We start from the raw sequence: 20,595 nt of genomic DNA, 5'->3' as shown, positions 1-20,595 counted from the left end.
GAAAAACAGAATGCTTGGTTTAATAATAAAACCCAGTTCTAGTAATGTGCAGTCGTGCCTGGTTAAATCCTTAGTAATCCAAGAAATTATGCAAAGAGGAAGTCGGGTGCTGACAATTACTACCACTATGCTTTTTTATTTTTCTCCTGAGAAGCCGTTACGGCCATTCTGAAGGAAATGGGCAATAAATGTCTCTAAATAATCAACTATGCTGGCTACTGCAAGTACAAAGACAATCTGATTTAAATTGTTTGACTATGGACAATTTACTTTAAATCATTAAAGAAAATAGAGATTTCTATAAGGCTTTACTGGTTCCAAATGTATTAGTAGGGATGTAACCTGGGCACAAAAAAACAAACAAACCCATAATAAATTGTAGTGCTAAATTGAAGGAAAAAATAAATGAAACAGCAGCTAAAACGCTGCATCAGAATGACTGCACCGCACCTTTAAGTGGGAGGGTATTTGGCTGGCTGGCCGAATGAAGGGAACAGTGCTTTATGGCTGGAGTAAAAGGGGGGTGAAAACTGCTGCAAAACGGTCAGCGTGGTCGCTGACTCATCCCGCAGAAATGCAGATTTAAAAGGGGCAGCTCTTTGCCTGAAGCCTCCCTTTTACATGGAGCAGGCTGAGGCAGGACCCACCCTCTTTCCCCTTTAGGTGGTAAAATACCAGGCTTGGTCTAGACCTGCTGTGGGCATTACGCTAGTCACCCCCTTTTTTTAGGGGGACTGGGAAGGAATTTTTCCCCTCACCACCATATTGGCCTAGGTGCAGTTGAGGCTTTTTCGCCTTCCCCGCAGAGGGTTCAGGAAGGGCTCTGTTCATGCATGGCATGATGGGCGGTAGGCTGTATGTCGCAACTCATTATTTAAGTGTAGGGCGGATGTCCAGTGCAGGTACTCCATAGGGAAGGTATACAGTGACTGGATAAATGGCTTGGAAAAGGACTTAAAAAGAGAGGTCATTAAAGGAATGAACAGGGGGCGGTTGGGGACTCCCATGATTGGTACGGCAGGGAGCCAACCCCCTCATTCTTATAGCCCACCTTACCCCCGGGGGGCGGGGGATGGTAAGGTCCCAGCAATGGATTTGCTGGAGAGACCTGGCTGGAAAAAGAGGGGAAGCTAGTGGAAGCCCCCTAGGTAATTACGGAATAAGCATGGGTTTACCTGCACTGTACACTTTTATCTGCCGGATAGTCCCAGATATCGAATAATAAAGTTGCGACCTAATTAAACCCATGTCAAATGTTTCCTGTCTTTTTTCGATATAGCCAGACAAAAAATTAAGTGTAACATTAAGCTTACTACAGTCTCAGATAACTTTTTTGGCCTGGGCTCTAATAATTGCTGTATTTTAGCAATTATTTTTTTACTGATGTTTTTGCGTCCTTATTTTTCTTCTGTATCTTAGTTATCTCATCTATAAAAAAAAGTATTTAAAAATTAAATATAAAAATAATATGCAGTTTAAAAATGTACACAGTTTCAATGTATCATCTACTCCTAATTTACAATTTACAAAAAGAAAACTTCAAGAGTATAAAACCATTTTAGGAAAGGAAAAAAATTTCAAAAGCTCAACTAGTAAAGCTAAGCCAAGAAAGTTTAAAATATTTATTTGGTCTCTTGAAATAAACTGCTTACAACATAGAAAAAGGACTGCAGTTTTTCTTAAAACACCTATATATATATATAAAAAAAACTGATGTGTAAAATAAATTGGCTGTTAAAAAAAAATCCACTAAATCCATCCAGATCTTTCATTAAAGATTGTAAAGCTAACACACACTCTTTGGGCAGCAGCCAACGTCTCCTGACAGTCTTAACTTTGTTAGTTAACCCTTCGACCGTCTTAATGCTGTTACAAAGTTTAATTAAAAAAAAAATTAGGTTATAAATATTAACCATAAATTAGTAAATAAAAATAGACACTAAAGGGGTGGCCAGAACCAAAATAATAGAAAAAGACCCTAAATCCCCTTTTCAGTAATAAAGCAACAGCTAAAACAGGTGCAAAATAATAATAATAATAATAATTCAATGAATATGAATTATATAATGGTATAATAAATAAAAAGTAATAGTTAAATAATAAAAGTGTGCATTCCTATAAAACATGCAGTATAAACAGTAAAAAAGAGTAAAACGGTATAAACAAAACATGCTACTTAATTCAAATCCTGTAAGGGCTCCAGAAAAGAACCACAAGAAATTGTGTTTTCCTTTTCAAATGGCAGTGTGCTTTAAAAGCAAAAACCAAACCAGCATCAGTTTAGCCCCACTATATACTAGTGCAGGGCATCTAACATCAAGGGGCTGCAGTGGTGAAACTATATCTGTGTAGTTATACACGCTGGGAGTTCTAATATATTCAAGACCTAAGTTGAAGCACAGGTAACACAGGAAATATTAAGAACAGGTGACTCTTCCAAAAGTTGGGACTTCAGGAAACATTCAGAATAAGATATCTTGTCTCCTGCTTATAAAGCAAAGACCTGAAATCTACTCATTAGAATAATATTCAACAAACCTTGCTTGTATATAAATAACATTTCACATTTTCCCCTGATATAAAAGTAACAAAAGCACAAAAATCTACAATGTTGAAATGAAGCTGTGTAGCTGGCTTAAGCTGTTGCCATCATTAGCATTAGTTTAGCTCGGAGCTAAACATTTTTTATTTTTAAACTTATCAGTGCCGACTGCTACAGGGGCACTGTACAAATAATCACATAAATCAGGAACAGTGACAAACTTCAACAGCAAAAGCTGCTAAATTGACCTATAAATATAAGACACTGCAGTGCATATGCTGGCGTTGCCTCTTTTTTCAAAACTTGGGGGGAAATTAGAATACGAGTCTCATTTACTTTCTTAAATTTCTTTACGTGAGGATGACATCAATATTCTGAACTTAAGCCAGGGAAACCAATCACACGTAAATACTGTGCATCTAAATTGTACTTGGAAAATGCACTGCAATCTGAAATAAGGCTGTAGGATTTTATATTGCCCCGTTAATCTTCTCTGATACTTCTGAAGCAACAGTTTTCTTCTTTGACAACTGCACTTACCATTATCCTAATATCATTTTTACCCCCCAAACCAGCAGCTCCACACAGTCAATTTCCTTTGAACCTCATTTCTTTTTCACTTGGGGGAGTAGGGTGGGAATGGGCAGAATTTAACATGAATGTCCCTGTTCTTCTAAGGAAGAATCTGTCACTCTTCTGATACACAATACTAGGTCCATTCTTTCTGATAATTTAGTTTCTTTTGTTCCTACAAGTTAGTGAAGAAAAGAGTTACTCATCTTCATATATAATCTTGATTTTTAATTAAACCAATTTACTGAATATATCAAATGTTTGTTATTTTCAAAGCAGGACCAATATTACGCTGTTATTAGTAAAGATTATTTATGTTATTCTGTATTATATTTTACAGCCTAGGTACCTACAACACTATCCTTATGCTGTGTTCTTTTGCATTAACAGAATAATTTATTATGTTGTAAATACTGTATTTTATTCACTTACCTATGCAGCCAGCAGCACAAGCATAAATTACATTTCAAAGCACAGTAATGGTTCCTTATGGTAAATACACGCAAACAAATAGAGCTCATAATAACTTATATATACTTTCTTCTCCCCCATCCTCCTTGACTTAGTTCCAGTAGTGCATTTTATAAGGCTCTTCTCATGCAAACTTACACACCTCAGTGGGATTGCTCATGTGCTTAAAGCTAAGTTCATATGAAGGTGTTTGCAGCATTGGGGCCCTACATTAGCTGAAAAGGTTTTGTTTTATTTGCATTTCCAGTAAAAGCGCATGACATGAAGGACAGTGGAGACTGCAGAGTGAAAATTTAAAGTGTGGTTCTTCTCTGAAAAATGACCCTATAAAATGGTATTGTGGGATTTCATCGTAAATTATCTCTCAATCATCACATATCTGACACACTTGATTTTCAAGTCACAACCTCCCACTCTCCGCCAACTGTCAGTCCTACTTGCTCAACCTGGGCTCTGAAAGTCAAGCTCTTATTTTCTTCTTGCACATCTCTGGTAATAAACATCCTGTAGCCAAATTGTGCCCTCATTTACACCTATGAAATCCCATTGTCTTCAATGTGCTTAATAGTCTTGGCCAGGGATACATAAAATATCACCTAAAGCTCTGGGATGAAGACTGATCAACAACCGTGGCACAATGGAACTATCTAGCCCAAGGGTAAAGATCATTCATGAAGGAGAGACAGCTTTCTCAGGGATTGGTCCAAGATTGTGAAACAAACACCAGCTGGATCTAAGAACTACCACAAACCACCACTTTCCCTTCTGAACATAAGGTGAACTTCTGAAAGCTTGCCTTTGCTAGTAAAAAATACACAGCACAGCATTCATAAATATTTATTTTAAACAAAAATAACACATAATTTTCCCTCTGGGGAGAAGGTGGCAAAAACAAAGTTAGTCATATTGCTTGATATGCCAGAGTGAAAAGCACTCAGATACCACGTAAAGGGCATGGTATAAGAAACTGAATGGAACAGGAGAGAAAAGTATGGTCTTAATGACCCCATGCAACTATATTTAAATCAATGTTTTTTTGCATAAGTGTAAAAAACTCTCATTTGTGATAACAAAAAGGAATATCTTCTAGCTCCCTCCCTCTTAGCTAAATTGGCTCTTCAGGACTGTCAGAAGTCAAAAGCAGTAAAACGATTTTTGTAACTCGGAAGTCATAACTACATGAAAAGCAGCTGTGCTGAGTAAGATTATAAAACTGGCTCAAAGTCACTTTTCAGGGTAGAACTGCATTTTAGCTGAAATTATTCAGTTGTCATTTAATGTTATTGCTCTTATGAAGTACTTCAATTTTCACAATTAGATTAATTTTCTTCCCAGAAATACTTAGTCAAATCACACTCCCTTAGTACATAAATATCTGCATCGCCATTAAAACTGAATGTCTACCAGTCACTAAAACTTCCTGTTGCTACTGGGATCTGGAACAGCCATATGGCACATAACCTAAAGTCACAAAGCATGCTGATTCTAACCAAAGTAGTTGAAGAATCCAAGGGCTATGAAGGGATGTTAATATTATCAAACTCCTTAAGATACTGCCTGTCTTTCTGTTCTGTGTTTGCACAGCACCTACCACAGAGGGGTCTTGGTCCATCACTAGGGTTTCTCGGTAATAAATAAAAATAACAACTGAGCCTAGGCTCAAATTTTATCTTTAATTTAAAATAGAATTTTACAAAACAAAAAATTAATAGATGTTTCCTAGGATCTGTTTAAGCTCAGAGAAAGCCAACTATTTATCTTAGTTAACATCTTGTAGGGCTGTAAAACCAAACACAACAGCACTGTGCTAGTAAAAGATGAGAACAAGGCAATGAAATTCAGTAGGGCCAGACTTGCAGATACAGCATGTGTTTTGGTGACTGTGGGGTTAAGGAAGAAAGAAAATGGGGGTCTATTTTTAACTAGAAGAAGAAAGGAAAACTGTGAGAATGCCTCACCCAGAACTGTGACAATTTGGAAGACATTCTGTTTTTCCTATGAGGGCAGTTATAATCTGAGAGTACAAGGAGCAGGAACTCCACAGCACATTGGAAGATGATCAGCAAGCATTACACTAGAAGTGCTAGGCTAGGTAGTGATGCTTGAACCAGCCCTGGTACATCATCTTCAGCATCCAAAAACTTCCTAAGCACTTAGCAGACTTATAACAATAGGTCCCTGCCTCAAGGAGCTTACAAACTAAACTGACAAAATACATTCAAAGGGTAAGGAAAGGGATTCAACTTAAAAACATGGAAATTGAAAGACTAGTACACATGTTGTTGGTACAGCTTTGTTCCCACACAGCTAATGAAAACATACATTTCCTTATCGTATATCTACAAAACATGCAAGGTAGGTCTTGTGGGAGTACGGGCAAGGCGAGATGTAGCCTCTCAAGAAATCAGAGAAATGCTTAAAAATATTTTCTTCAGATTTATGCTTTACATAATTTTGCCGTGATCATCATTAAAAGAGAAGCAGTTTTCACCTACAATAGCAAAAAATAAAATAAAATAATAAAGGTGAAACCTACTTTTAAATATTTTTTTGCCTTTTCAGACCCAGTGTGCCTTTTGTGCACAGTCCTATAACCCAGTCCTACCTATGCAAAAGCCCCTAATGTCAATGGGGCTTCACATCGGGGCAGGAATCCAACTGTAGAGTTTTTATTGCAGAATTGGGGCCTATATTTCAATAAAATACACTATTTAGCAAAAGGATGTGCATTAGCATGAAAATGTCAATAAAATATTAGGCTTACTCACTGAAACACAAGAGGTAGCTTAGCAAGATTGTAGTACTCTGTTGCATATGGTAGACACACACAGCTGTAGTCTACTAACCTTAATATTTATGTTCTTGTTCCATTATTGATTTATCCCGCATTGTAACAATATTAAAATAGCCTCTGAACATTAACCAGCTTGTAAGATGGTAAACAAAGGGAAGCAAGTATAATGACTATGAATCAATAAAGAAGCAGTTTTGCAATCTAGTAAGTGCCAAAGTAAGGCATATGAATGCCAGAGTCACATATATAGGGGGCAGCAGTAAAACAGATGAAACTCCATATGCAAAAAAATTCTAGTTAGCCCCCTGTCCTCCACTGATTAACAAGTACTAATGCTTAGGAAGCCATATGGAAGCATTTTAACTTGCACATTTTAGGATTTTGTGAACCATATGATTCACAGAATTGTGATCATTTACGCAACTAACCTTTGGAAGGTCAGTCTTAGACAGTAGAATTTATAAAAAAATATTAAAAGCACTGCACTATTTCCACTGAAAAATACAATGAATAAAAAGAGGGCAAAATAAAAGGGTACATGGTGAATTTTCAGCACAAAAACAGAAATACCATTTCTGGTCACAGAAACAAGAGCTATGCATTGTACTGCACTGATTGAAAAAGGACCCTTTTGCATGTATATTCTACCTTTGTTTTTCCACACCATGTGTCGTTCTAGGGAATATATCTGTCAATACAGAGGTTCTATAAAATGAAATTAATCATGGAAAGAATAATTAAATGCAATACTTTGTAGTCTTTCATAAGTATGCTATCCCCATATGGCATATACAAAACAAAGTTAAAGAAAGTTAAAGAGAGAAATTATTGCAAAGGGAGAATTGAAAGTTATACTGTGTATAAGAGAAAGGAATGTTTTCAGATACGTTGGAGGGTTTATGAAGCAAAGTGTTAAAGACTCTTGCATCAAGTGTGGTGAGATTTTGTGAAGGAATGCAAAGGATGGCACTGCTAGATGAACAAGGGAGTCAGGGGAGAGACATGGGACCTGATTCTCCACTGCCATGCACCTTGTATATTCATTTATCCCTATGCAAAGTGAGAGTAAAATATTACCATATCAGAATGATAGTATATTTTACACATATCTGCACCAACAGAGCTGTAAATGGCCACACAAGGTGAAAGGCAGGGGAGAATCAGACCCAGCATCTTTGAGACGGGCTAGTGCAAATCTATGGAAGAGATCTTATTGTAATAACATTTAGCAAAATAATCTTTTTGTTTGATCATTGCTATGAAATGTCACGCTTATTTCTTGTCAAAATGTTACTCTGTGCTTTGTGTCAATAATTTCCAGTAATTTTTAAAGAATTTTTAACCACAGAAACACACAGTATAAGTAATCCTTACTAGGAAACTGAAAACAATGTAAGAGTAGTAAAGTATAAATCCTGTATTTCTAATACAGGAAGGCTTTTAATAAGCTAAGGATAATATTTTCAAACTTGGGTGTCTAAAGTTAGGCACCTAAATCCATATTTAGGCACCTAACTTCTGTAAGTGCCTTAAATTTCAGAGGTGCTGAGCACCTGAAGCTCCTATTAACTTCAAGGTCACTTCATGTACCTAAATATGAAATTAGATGCCTAACTGTAGACACATACATATTTTAAAAGAGTGTAGTTTTGGTAACATGTAATGATAAAATGTACATACAAGAAACCTACAGGAAGGTAGGCAAGTGATGATCAACAGGAAAATGTAGAGATTTTAAATTACCGGTATGTCAGATTTTGTTGTATCTATTTTAGTATAAAAACAGGAGAGACTGGGTGGGCCCTGGGGATTGTATTCTGCCACAGAGGCTCTCTGCTTAGTTTTCTGGTTCAAATGCAGCACAAATCACTAGTTAGTCATTGAAAGTGATAGCCATTCAGTCATCTGTGTGAAAAGAATTTGTAGTTGGTTCAATTCCAAGTGGATGGGTGAGCACATCAGAGAAAAGAGCAGCACAGTCTGCATTAACTGGCAAGTTAGAAATCTCAGCAAAGCAGCAAGAAATTGAAGGACCATGCTGCCTTTTCACTCCTTTAAAGATTCATAGATGCACAGATTTTTGAGGCCAGAGTGGGACAATTATGAACAGCTCAATCTGTTTAATTTATCAAAAAGAAGATTTGGAGGTGTCTTGACTGAAGTGTGTAAGTACCTCCATAGGGAGAAAATACTAGGTCTGAAAGGCATAAGAAAGTTATGGAAGTTAAAGCTAAACAAATTCAGATCAGAAAAAATCACTCTGATTGTTAAAAATTTGTAATTTAACCATGGGAACAAACTACCAAGGGGAAACATTCCTGAAGTGTTTAAATCAAAACTGGATGTCTTTCTGGAAGATATGCTTTAGTCAAACAAGTTATTGGGCTCACTATATAAGTAATTGCACTGTGATATGCAGGTCAGACCAGATGATCTAATGGTCCCTTCTAGCCTTAAAATCAATGAATCTATAAATGATCTAGTTGGACCTCATGCATAATACAGCCCAGAGAATTTCACCCAGTAATTCCTGCATTAAGCTCATAACTTTTGGTTGAGGTACAACATCTTTTAAGAAGACAGTCTTGATTTAAAAATTCAATGTCTGCAGAATTCACCATATTCCTAGATAAGCTAGTCTTCCCATGTGAAGGGTGGAGTAGTGTGTACCAGCAAGGTGGACAGAAGACTTAAGTTTCATGGTTGTCAATTGGCATTATATAAATATATACATACATCACTTCTCTTTTTGGAGAATAACTAGCTACAACAAATTGGATTGTTTTATTCCTATATTCACATATAGGACTAAATATGTAGCAAACATTTTTATTCTGAAAACAACTGAAGTTAGTTTCCTTTTAGAAGGATATTGCACTTGAGTGAGGCTACAATGATGATTCACTTTACAGCAACAGATGGATGATTTTGAATACCTCAAGTGTGTTGATAGCAGCCACTATCACAAGATTCATAGGGCCTTGTCCATATGGTCTTGTGGTTCATCTGATGATCTTAGGGTTGCCAACTTTCTAATCGCAAAAAACTGAGTACCTCTGCCCCTTCTCCGAGACCCCGCTTCTGCTAGCTCCATTCCCTCTCCCTCTGTCACTCGCTCTCCCCCAACCTCACTCACTTTCAGTGGGCTGGGGAAGAGGGTTGGGGTGCGGGAGGGGGGTGAGGGCTCCAGCTGGGGTATGGGCTCGGGATGAGGGGTTTGGAGTGTGGTAGAAGGCTCTGGGCTGGGGATATGGGCTCCGGGTGGGGCCTGAAATGAGTGGTTCAGAGTGCGGGAGAGGGCTCCAGGGGATGAAGGATTTGGGGTGCAGGAGGGGGCTCCGGCCTGGGGCAGGGGGTTGGGGTGTTGCGGGGGTGTGTGTACAGGGCGGACTCTAGGAGGGAGTTTGGGTGCTGGAGGGGACTCCGGGCTGGGGCAGGGGGTTGGGGTGTGTGTAACTCTTGGGGGGATTCTGCACCACTGTGCATGCGCAGAATTTATGTCCCTGCAAATTTCTTCCGTTCCCTGCAGAAAAATGACTCTCTGATGGGGAAACAAAGGGAAACCACAAGAGCGGTCTTGCAACCCTCCCCAGCAGTATCTTTCGGGTGCCCAGGGCAGCTGGCAGAGAGGTAGATCACTGTGCGGCAGAGGGCAGGACTGGGGAAGACCTGGCTGGTGGCTCCTACCCTGCACCGGGCTCAGCTGCTAGTCCCAGCTGGGCTGGGAAGGACGGGACTTCCTCTTCCTCTGCACAGCATCCAGGGCTGTGTCAGACCCACCCCCAGATTTCTCCCCTGGCTGTAGGAAGCTGTGCAAACTCCCTCCCCTCCCCCCCAACCGCTTCCTGCACCCATCACTCCTCAGCTGCAGAGGGAGGGATCACTGTTCAGGGAGCTGCTCACACATCTGCCCAACCCCCATGCATCCAAGCCCCCTTTTACCCAGACTCTCCCGCTGAGCCTCACACCCCCCTGCACCCAGAACCCCCCCGATGAGCCCCACTCCCCTTGCACCTGGACCACCCCAATGAGCCATCCACATCTGGATCCCCAACCTACCGAGCCCCAACCAGCTGCTCCTGGATCCCCACCCCAGCGAGCCCCACTCCCACAGGATCTGGACCCTCCTCCCGCTGAGCCCCACCTTCACCTGGACCCCCCCTGCAGAGTCCCATTACTGTTGCACCCAGAACCCCCCAACTAGCCCCTGTGCAGCCAGATCCCCCTGCACTCAGATCCCCCACAAAGCCACCTGCACCCAGATAGCCCCACACAGAACCCTCTCAACCCACACCTGGAGTCCCCCACACTAAGCCCCTCCACACGTGGATCCTACTTTGCTGAGCCTGCCTGCCCACACCTGGTGCACCTTGCACGGAGGGGCAGGGCCCAGGAGGTGCTGAGTCCATGTCCTGGGGGGAGTGGGATGAAGCTACACAGTGATCTCCCACCTCTGTGCAGCCAGTGGCCTGTGCTCCTCTATGCCACGTTGGAGCCGCCACATTGATTTAACAAATAAAATGTGCTGAATTTTGCAGAATTTTAAAATATTGTGTGTAGAATTTTTAATTTTTTGGTGCAAAATGTGTGTAGCGTGTGGGAGTTTGAGGTGCGGGGAGTAGTGTGTGGGGGTTTGAGGTGCGGGGTCCCGGTGGCGCTTACCATGGCTCCAAAGAAGCTGTCGCCAGGTCCTTGCAGCCCCTAGACACATGGGCAGCCAGGGAGGCTCCGTGTGCTGCTCTTGCACCCTCAAGTGCTGCCCCCACAGCTCCCATTGGTTGCAGTTCCCGGGTGCAGTGGGGGGTGGTCTGGGTGCAGAGGAGGGGGTCTGGAGGCAGAGAGTCTGGGTGCAGGGGCCTCCAGATGCAGCAGTTGAGGTTCAGTGGGGTGGGGTTTGGGTATGGAGGATGAGCGGCGTTCTGGGTGTACAGGGTGAGGCTTGGAGGAGATATCTGGGAATGGGAGGGTCCGAATACTCGGGGGTTGGATGGATGGGGGAGCAGCTCCCTGTACAGAGACCCCTCACCACGCAGCTGAGGAGTGATGGGGGCAGGAAGCAGGGGAGGACGCTGAGCATCCTGCAACGGGGGGAGGTTCCTGGGGATGGGTCTGACAGCCCCAGCCACTTCTTGCAGGGGAAGAGGAAGTCCCGTCCTCTCCTGCCTCCAGCCCAGCTGATCCTGGCTCTGGGTAGGAGCCACTCGCTGGGATGTCCCCAGCTCTGCAGTGATTTACCTCTCCGCTGGCTGTTCTGGGTGCCTGAAATGATGTACCTGCACAGGTAGGGAGTGGTGTGAGACTGTTCTTTCAGCTTCCCTTTGCTTCCCTGTCAGAAAGTCATTTTTCTTTTGGGGAAGCAAAGAAATCTGCAGGGGACATGAATTTTGCACACACACAGTGGTGCGAAATTCCCCCAGGAGTAAAATTAACAAACTGTGCCTGGTTTGCAATTAAACTTGCTATAAAATTTCCAGCTGCAACAGATACAAATGATGAGAAATGTGTGTACAGTATTATTACTATCATTAAAGGTGACAAGCAAAGATAAAATAATATAGTCAAGCAATTTTACCAGTGTGAGCTGAATACCCCAAAAGTCTGATTTAAAAGAAGTAACATCACATTTTTACCTATAAATTTAAGGCATTTTGCAGGTCTTTTGACATCCATCCTTGTCACTTTTAGCTGATAAGTGTTAAATGTGACGTCCCAAGACTCACTAGGCTGACAGGACACAACTTTCACAGAACTTCACTAGAGCATGGAGCCAATCTACACTAGCCTGAGTAGATTTTACTATTTTTGTACTATTTATGAACATTTCTCTTTTATCCTTATTTTATACATCTTGGATTCTAATATAATAAAGGGAAATCAGAAGGGAAAAACAGCAGTCTGAAGACGAGTCAGCACTGATTTCCCGTGAAAGGTGCTTAGATACTGTTGAGGGCTATATCAACGTGTAGGTAGGTAGAGAACTGTTCAGGTTATGTATACAGAAATAAAATAAAAAATAATGGCAAAGATTAAGTAGGTAGATTTGATAGATGGACAAGATATTGTTATTGGAATAAAAAAAGGTAACTAGTGAGAAAAGAAAACAGAGTTAATGCTAGAGATGAGCCAGAAGTTCAACTATTTAGCCAAACCCTCCTGATCTTCAGTGGTTCAGGTAACGTGGACCAGAATTCAAAGGACCTTTAGTTCTCACTTGACAAACAATCTCCTCATTCCTGGTATGGTCCATATCACCTTCCAATAGCATTATTCTGTTGTACTAATTTTTCCATAATTTTTTTTAATTACCCACCATGAAAAAACCCAAAAACTATAATTATTTTATTTGGGCCTCATATGTAAAGTGCAGAGGCAAAGTGGTCTGGTCATGAGGAGCCCATATACGAATAAAATATGTTGTTGCTAAGGCCACAACATTTATTTCTGTTCAGAGAACAGCACTATCAGTGTTACTCCTGTACTGACTATGATTTATCAAATATACTGTAGTACTTGTAGGGCCTGTAGTCTATGGCAAGTGCTAAATAAATGGGGAAAAGATTCTTTCCGTCCTGACTGCCAAGTTCTGAACGTCTGTTTTTGTTCCTTGGAGACAAGCAGTAGTAGTTCTGTTTTTGCTAAAGAAGATCAGAATGTGTGAAAAATAAGACACGACTGGATGGGATCCATGCAGCTCACGCTGCAATTTAGTCTGATTTTCTTTCTGTGCTAAACAGAGAGGCCTTTTGGAGATCTTTAGAATACGTAATCAATGACACCATCATGCAAAGTACAAAGCTCCCTGATCTAGTGACACAAGATGAACAAATAATTAGGAATATTGCAGGCCAGGCAAACAAGTAGCAAGTGCCTGCTGGCTCTCTCTCTCTCTCTATGAAGCTTTCTCCTCCTGTTCCAGATGGATTAATTTTTAAAGACAACTTATCTTTCTTTTCTAGTGGGGAAAGAGTGGGGACAGATTTCCAAAAATAGGCCAGCCTGTCATTATGGCTGACTGTCACACAGTGCAGAGATTGGAGCTGATCTCATAGGGAGGAGGCGAAGGACGGAGGGGAGTAGGGGAGTAAGGAGGTACGGAAGGAGAGTAATTCAACAGTGAAGCCAGGAAGAAAATGAAGAGATACACTGCAGTCAATCCCAGACTAAGACACAAGCCAAAAATCAATCATTCCTAATAAAAATAAATAATATGCTGCCCACATTATCTGTTTTCTGTCCATTAGCACAACTGCTGTATTCTATTGCATTGATGCTCAAATATACCCTGCTGCCTAAAGTCTCCCTTGAACAAATGTGTATTTAAATAAACTGACCCAGAAAATTAAACTAAAATGCTCTTTAAATTCATTTTTCAAATGCTACCTTAAAGGTTTCCCAGTGCAGGTGTCCTCTGCAGTAAACAGGTATGCTTAAGTGACAGGATAATTCATAAATAAATAAATAAATAAAATAAATAAATAAATAAATAAATAAATAAATGTGTTATGGTTTTCAATGAGAACTCATACAATTCAAATTATACCAACTGATCACTGAAATGCTACTTTAAAAACGTCCTCTTAAATCCAAGCCATATTTGGCCAAGTTATGGGGAAGTTTGGAAAAGAAAATACAATTGCATCACTGTCAAACAGATAAAAATATAACTTGGATCTTAGTCCATGCAACTATTTGAAACTATTTGAAAACAGAAATCTGATTCAGAAAGTCTTCATCATGCATGCTGGCTATTTTCCCCCCTGTATGGAGGAAATGTATTTTGTCTGTATAATGTTTCCCCAATAATGGACTAATTTTTTTTCATTGCCTGGCTGAACTGCATGCTGCTGTGGAACATGAAAGACTCACTTCGTTAAGATGGAACACCAGGTGCTGTCTGATGCATCTGTGTAAAATGCTAATACCACCTTATCAGGACAAAAAATGATGATGTAAAACTGAATCTCATCACTAATTCATGGATTTAATTTCTCTCTTTAGGCACAAAATGCAGCATATTTGCCAGCAGATAACAAATTTGTTTTGTTGTACAGAGCCATGAAATGTTGGTTTAATAAGGCTGAACTTCTGAAGCCAATGGAATTTATCATTATGATTACTATTAATTTTTTGTATTGTGGTAGCACCTAGAGGCCCCAGTTTATGAGGAGGGTCCCATGGTTCTAGGTTCTGCATACTCAAAATGCAAAGATGTTCACTAACCCAAAGAGCTTACAATTTCTTTCTCCCCTTTCATTGTATTTATTTAAAATATTTCTGCACATTATTCATGTAAAATAGTTAAATAATACACATTTATTAAAACTGTAGTTAATTATATATTGTACTTATATAAAACACCTTTCTTCCCTTGATCTGACAGTGATGTACAAAAAATATTTACGAAACTTCAGAGCAAAGCAACAAGCCTAGACCCAAGAATCTTAAATGAATGAGCTGAGGAGCACTCTGGACCACTAATGTTAATTTTGGCCAAATCTGGGGAAACTCCAAAGGAAAGGAGGACTGCCAATGTATTTCCAATATTTAGAAAGAGAACATCTTTGGGATGACTCAGGTAACTACAGACTGATGGAGCACTTTATTCGGGATTCTGCCAACAAAGAATTAGAGACTAAAAATATAATTATTGACAATCAGCATGGTTTCATGGAAGGTAGGTTTTGTCAAACAAACCTGTCGCTTTTCCTGACAGAATTACAGGTCTGGTTGATAAAGGCAACCATATTGCTATAGTATACTTGGAAGGTTGACTTTGTACATATGCCTTTTTTTATTAAAACAACTGCATTGTATGGAATTATCAGGGCACACATAAGAGTAATTAAAAATTGGCTCACTGACAGATCTCAAAATATAGATCTCCCTCAGAGATCAGTTCTTGGTCCAACTCTATTTTTTTTTAAATTAAATACCTAGATCAGTGTTTCTCAACCTTTTTGATACCAGGGACCAGCTTGCTGCCTTCTCAGGGACTGGGACTGGTCCACAGACCAGTTGTTTCGAAACACTTATTTAGATGATGACATAAAATCTCTGCTGGTAAATTTTACAGATAACACAAAGATTGGCTAGGTAGTAAATACTGAGGAGGATCAGTTACTATTAGAGAGAGATCTGAATCACTTTGTTAAATGGTCACAATCTAATAAAATGTGTTTTCATATAACCAAATGCAGGTTATTCGCAAGAACATAAGAATGACCATACTGGGTCAGACCGAAGGTCCATCTAGCCCGGTATCCTGTCTTCCGACAGTGGCCAATGCCAGGTGCCCCAGAGGGAATGAACAGAACAGGTAATCATCAAGTAATCCATCCCCTGTCACCCATTCCCAGCTTCTGGCAAACAGAGGCTAGGGACACCATCCCTGGCTAGTGGCCATTGATGGACCTATCCTCCATGAATTTATCTAGTTCTTTTTTGAACTCTCTTATCGTCTTGGCCTTCACAACATCCTCTGGCAAGGAGTTCCACAGGTTGACTGTGCATTGTGTGAAAAAAATACTTCCTTTTTTTGTTTTTAACCTGCTGCCTATTAAAGGATGGGAGACTCCCTTAGAAAGCAGTGACTTGGAGACAGATTTAGGAGTCATCAGAGATAATTGCATCAATATTAGCTCTCAATACAGTGCTATGAAAAAAAAGATAATATGATTCTTGGAGGTACACAAAGAGGAATGTCATGTAGAAGTAGAGAAGTGATATTGCCTCTGATTACAGAACAAGGAGCATTGGTCTCAAGTTGCAGTGGGGGAGGTCTAGGCTGGCTATTAGGAAAAACTATTTCACTAGGAGGGTGGTGAAGCACTGGAATGGGTTACCTAGGGAGGTGATAGAATCTCCATCCTTAGAGGTTTTTAAGGTCCAGCTCGACACAGCCCTGGCTGGGATGATTTTGTTGGGGGCTGGGATGATTTAGCTTTGAGCAGGGGGTTGGAATAGATGACCTCCTGAGGTCTCTTCCAACCCTAATCTTCTATGACTCTATGTACAACACTGGTTTAACTCCAATATTAGAATACTATGTCCAGTTCTGGTGTTTGTCCACAATTCATGAAAGATGTGGAAATAATGGAAAAAGTTCAAAAGAGAGCCACAAAAATAATCCATGGACTGGAAAACAAGCCTTATGATATGAGGTTAAGGATCTTAATTTATTCAGTTTACTGAAGAGAAGGTTGAGAGTTCTCGTGATCACTGTGTAGAGGTACTTACACATGGAAAATATATCTAATAGCGTGGAGCTTTTCAATCTTGAGGACAAAGGCACAAGATCCAAACCTGGAAGATGGAATTAGACAAATTCAATCTTGAAGTAAGATGCACTTTCCTATCTGTGATGATAATTAAACATTGGAACAGCTTACCAGGGGAGATGGTGCACTCGTCATTGCTTGGAGTCTTTAGAACAAGATTATATATCTTTTTAAAGATATGCTCTCATTCAGCTTCAGGAAGAAATTCTACAGCCTATGTGTGGGTCAAGGGGAGGGTGGGGGGCTGGCCTAGGTGGTAGCGCTGATCCTTTCTGGTCTTGGTGTATGTGAATCTGTTGGTCCCCCCGTCCATGTGCCTGTGACACTGCACCCCATATTCTTCATAGAAATATTGTTCTAATATGATTATAGCATAAATATGATATGTTTTATGAAAGATAAGGCATGTGAGATATCATTGGAAAGGTTATGATTTACTGAATATGTTTATCCTATTTGTATGCATGAAAGCACCAGTAACATAACTCAGGGAGTGCCATTTTCCAGCCCACTGCTTTAACCACTAAACTATACTTCCTCCTGATTTCAGGTTGTGTTAAGGCAATTAAAAAAAACAGATGGAACTTAAATGGGAGATCATTTTGCACATATTTTCAGGGTCATAATAAACTGTAAACAAAAAATGATTTCTAATTGAGAGGAAGGTCTTATGGTTAAGGCACTGCACTGGACAGAAGTTTGAGGTTCAATTTCCATCTTGGCCACAAATTTCCTGTGAGAATTTAGGCAAGTTGCTTATGCCTAATCCTGTAAAGCACTGTGCAAAAATGAAGCAGAGTGCATGTGTACAGAGAATCACAGGATTGGGGACATAATTTCTCTGTGCCTTAGGCCCTCATCTCCAAATGGGGATGATAATACTTCTTTTTTCCAACATTTTGTCTGCCTTGTCTATTTAGTGTGTAAACTCTTCAGGGCAAAGACTGTCCCTTACTATGTGTCTATACAGCGCCCCTTATGAAGAGGCCATGACCTGAATATGGGCTGTTAGGCATGGACATTCTAATCATAATACTAAATAATTGTTAGCCTAATGCTAGTGGCCTATAGCTCTGCATTCCCCATTATACTTATGTTACTTAAATAAAGGTGGTTTTAAAAAAATCAGGTTATAAACAGCAATACAGCTTCTGACAAATGTTGGAGACACAATGTAATTAAATCTGTCATCTTTTACCCAGTCATGCCCCACTGAACTCCAAATATATGTCCACATAGCAACTAAGCATCCTTGGCTAGCCTGGGTCAGCGGACTTGGGCTTGTGGTGCTCAGGTAGCAGGACTGTACAACTGTGGTTTAGATGTTCGGGCTGGAGCCTGAGTTCTGGGACCCCAAGAGAGGAGAAGAGTCCCTGAGCCCAGGCTCCAGCCTGAGTTCAAATATTTACAGCCTTGCGGCCCAAGCCCTGTGAACACAAGTCAGCTGACCCAGGCCAGCCTCGAGCGTTTAACTGCTGTGTAGACATCCCCAAAGGACAGTTTCCAACTAGTGCAGGTTCTACAGCCATAAGTCAGTTTAGGTATATTTCAAACATCAAGCTCTAGCCTGGAGCCTTTTATTGTTAAATGGAAAGTGCTTGTCAGGGCTTTGCAGTGCCTTTTTTACATATCGCATGGATATTGAGCTTACAGAAGAAAAGGTTTTACCAATGATAGAATGACAACTTCTTGTAAACTGACAAGCCAAACTCAAATAGAGAAAATTTACCTACAAAACAAAACGTCTGAGAGATGTGCAAAGCAAACAAATCTACTGGAATAAATGATGATCTTCAGTTGAGAGTAGAAGACTATTAGAATCAAAAGACCTCTTACTTTTTTGTCTATAGAGGAGCCGAGCTCTTCTGAAAACCTGATTCAATGTTAAATACCACAGCAATTAATGCACTATTAAAACTTAGATAGGAGATAGAGGCTGACAGAGCCTGAGACAGCCAATAAAGTGCCAGTCATGGGGACGGCTTTATGATAATGACACCTATGTTGTAGAACCAGACTGAGAACAATCAACACATTTTGCATAAGCCACCGAACAGCCCTCAGATGGCAATGAATTCTGACACCACTAGCAATCTGAAAAGACCTGGAGCCAAATTATAGCTGCATTTCTACAAAACTTCTCTGGTCTGAATGGGTCTCAAATTAAATCCAGGTTTTAATGAAGCTTCTAATACTACCATATGAGAAGACCTGTGAGGGTACCCTAAGAGGAAAAAGTATTAGGAATGATTCCTTTTACTACAAGTTTGTAGAAAATAGATCAACTAAGCGAGGGTGTGTGCTTGGAACGCAGTAGACCATACATTTAAAAGAAACACTACTGCACAACGTTGGGCATTCTGAAATGATTAAGGGCAATTTTTTTTTACTTAAAAAATTCTTCTTAAGTATGTTTCTTTGAGGCAGATGACAAGAAATAAATACTGAATGTTCAACAACATGAATCCTTCTGAGCTTATCCTCTGGAACAATATGGCACCCTCACAAGGTAGTGCATGCCATTGTTTTGGCTTGGGGCAGACCCTCCAACCGTGCCTTAACTATAGTCTCATTTCTCAAGGAAGAACCAGAGTCAACACATGCATTCATGCAGTAATGAGGAGAGAATCTGTGTGGATTTTTTCAAAGTCTTGAGCCCTTTCCACTTCCTTACACTGCCTCATGCCAAGTGCTACTCCTAGGACATGTTGCATGACCCTTGATCTATGCAGTGAAAGACTACTAGTATGTTCTTCAGTTCAAACCGCAAAGATGTTGCTAAGTTGCTTGGATAATGATCTGCATTTTCTGAAGCATTATAGTGGTTTGTCACCTCATTGACATGCAGTCCCTATTAATATTATTACTCAGTTATCTGGGGTTGGCTTTTTATTACTGCTATAATAATGCATGTAGTACGAGGAGGTTTGAGCGAGAAAGATTTTTGGCTATTGAAATAAATAATGCTCCACAATTTCAGAAACCAGAAGGTTATTTCAAGAGAAAATTGCCATGAAACACAGTCATTTAAATAATGACGAGCTATGCTTCCTTGCTTGATTTCTTTCCTCCTAAAATAATTTTTACTTGCTTTTAGACAGTTGGTAACAAATAGATTTTTGCATTTGTGTCTCAAGCAAAAAGATAAATCCAGAAATTTGCTCCAAAAAACTGTGGAAAAAAAGTGGTAATGCATCCAATGAGGTGAGCTGTAGCTCACGAAAGCTTATGCTCAAATAAATTGGTTAGTCTCTAAGGTGCCACAAGTACTCCTTTTCTTTTTGCAAACCTCTGATATGTGCAGCAGTTACATCAAGGACACCAAACTTAGTCCAGCCAGGGCTGCACTGGAAACTTGTCAGGAACTCAAGGGCTACCTAGAATCTACTTGAAATGGAGCATCGTGAAACTGCTCTTCTCTCTAGTTTGAAGGTGCAGCTCAGAGAGACAATAGGTCCCAGTGTGCAACATTCATGTGAGCGTTCAGATCAAGATGTATCACTTTTGCTACCTGTAGTCTCCACAGGCTGCAGTTTTCTATTAGACATGACGGTAATCATAAATTATATTTTAATATGTGCTGCATAATCTGTGTCATAGGTGCTGAGCTGCGATGCGGCCAGCACCGATGAGAGTGATTTGGTCGGCGACCATTTTGTTGGTCTGTTCTCTATGAGGCGAAGAGGATGGCTGGCTTTTTGAGGATGTTTTTGGTCTTCGGGGACCTTGGCAGTGAAGAGACCAGTGACCTATGCAGGGAAGAGGGTTCCTGCCCTGGGATGGAGGCTGGTCTTAATGACTTCACCACCAAGACGAGTTTCAGTCCCAGCCTCTATCTCTGGGCGCCCTAGCTTTCAGTTTGTTACAATGGGCACATTTCTGAGGAATGTGAGCTTCCCCTAGGCAATGAACACATTGAGTGTGTCCATCTGGCACAG

General features: G+C 40.4%; 1 protein-coding gene across 4 annotated transcripts in view; it reads right to left on the bottom strand.

Moving 5' to 3' along the window:
- TRAPPC9 (trafficking protein particle complex subunit 9) overlaps nt 1-20,595 on the bottom strand; it is an 806,604-nt gene that overhangs the window by 189,436 nt on the left and 596,573 nt on the right. The window lies entirely within an intron of this gene.

The sequence above is a fragment of the Natator depressus genome, chromosome 2, assembly GCF_965152275.1.
Source record: "Natator depressus isolate rNatDep1 chromosome 2, rNatDep2.hap1, whole genome shotgun sequence".
NCBI lineage: Eukaryota > Metazoa > Chordata > Testudines > Cheloniidae > Natator > Natator depressus.
The sequence above is the reverse complement of the archived record's forward strand: the minus strand, read 5'-3'. Positions and strand labels throughout refer to the sequence as shown.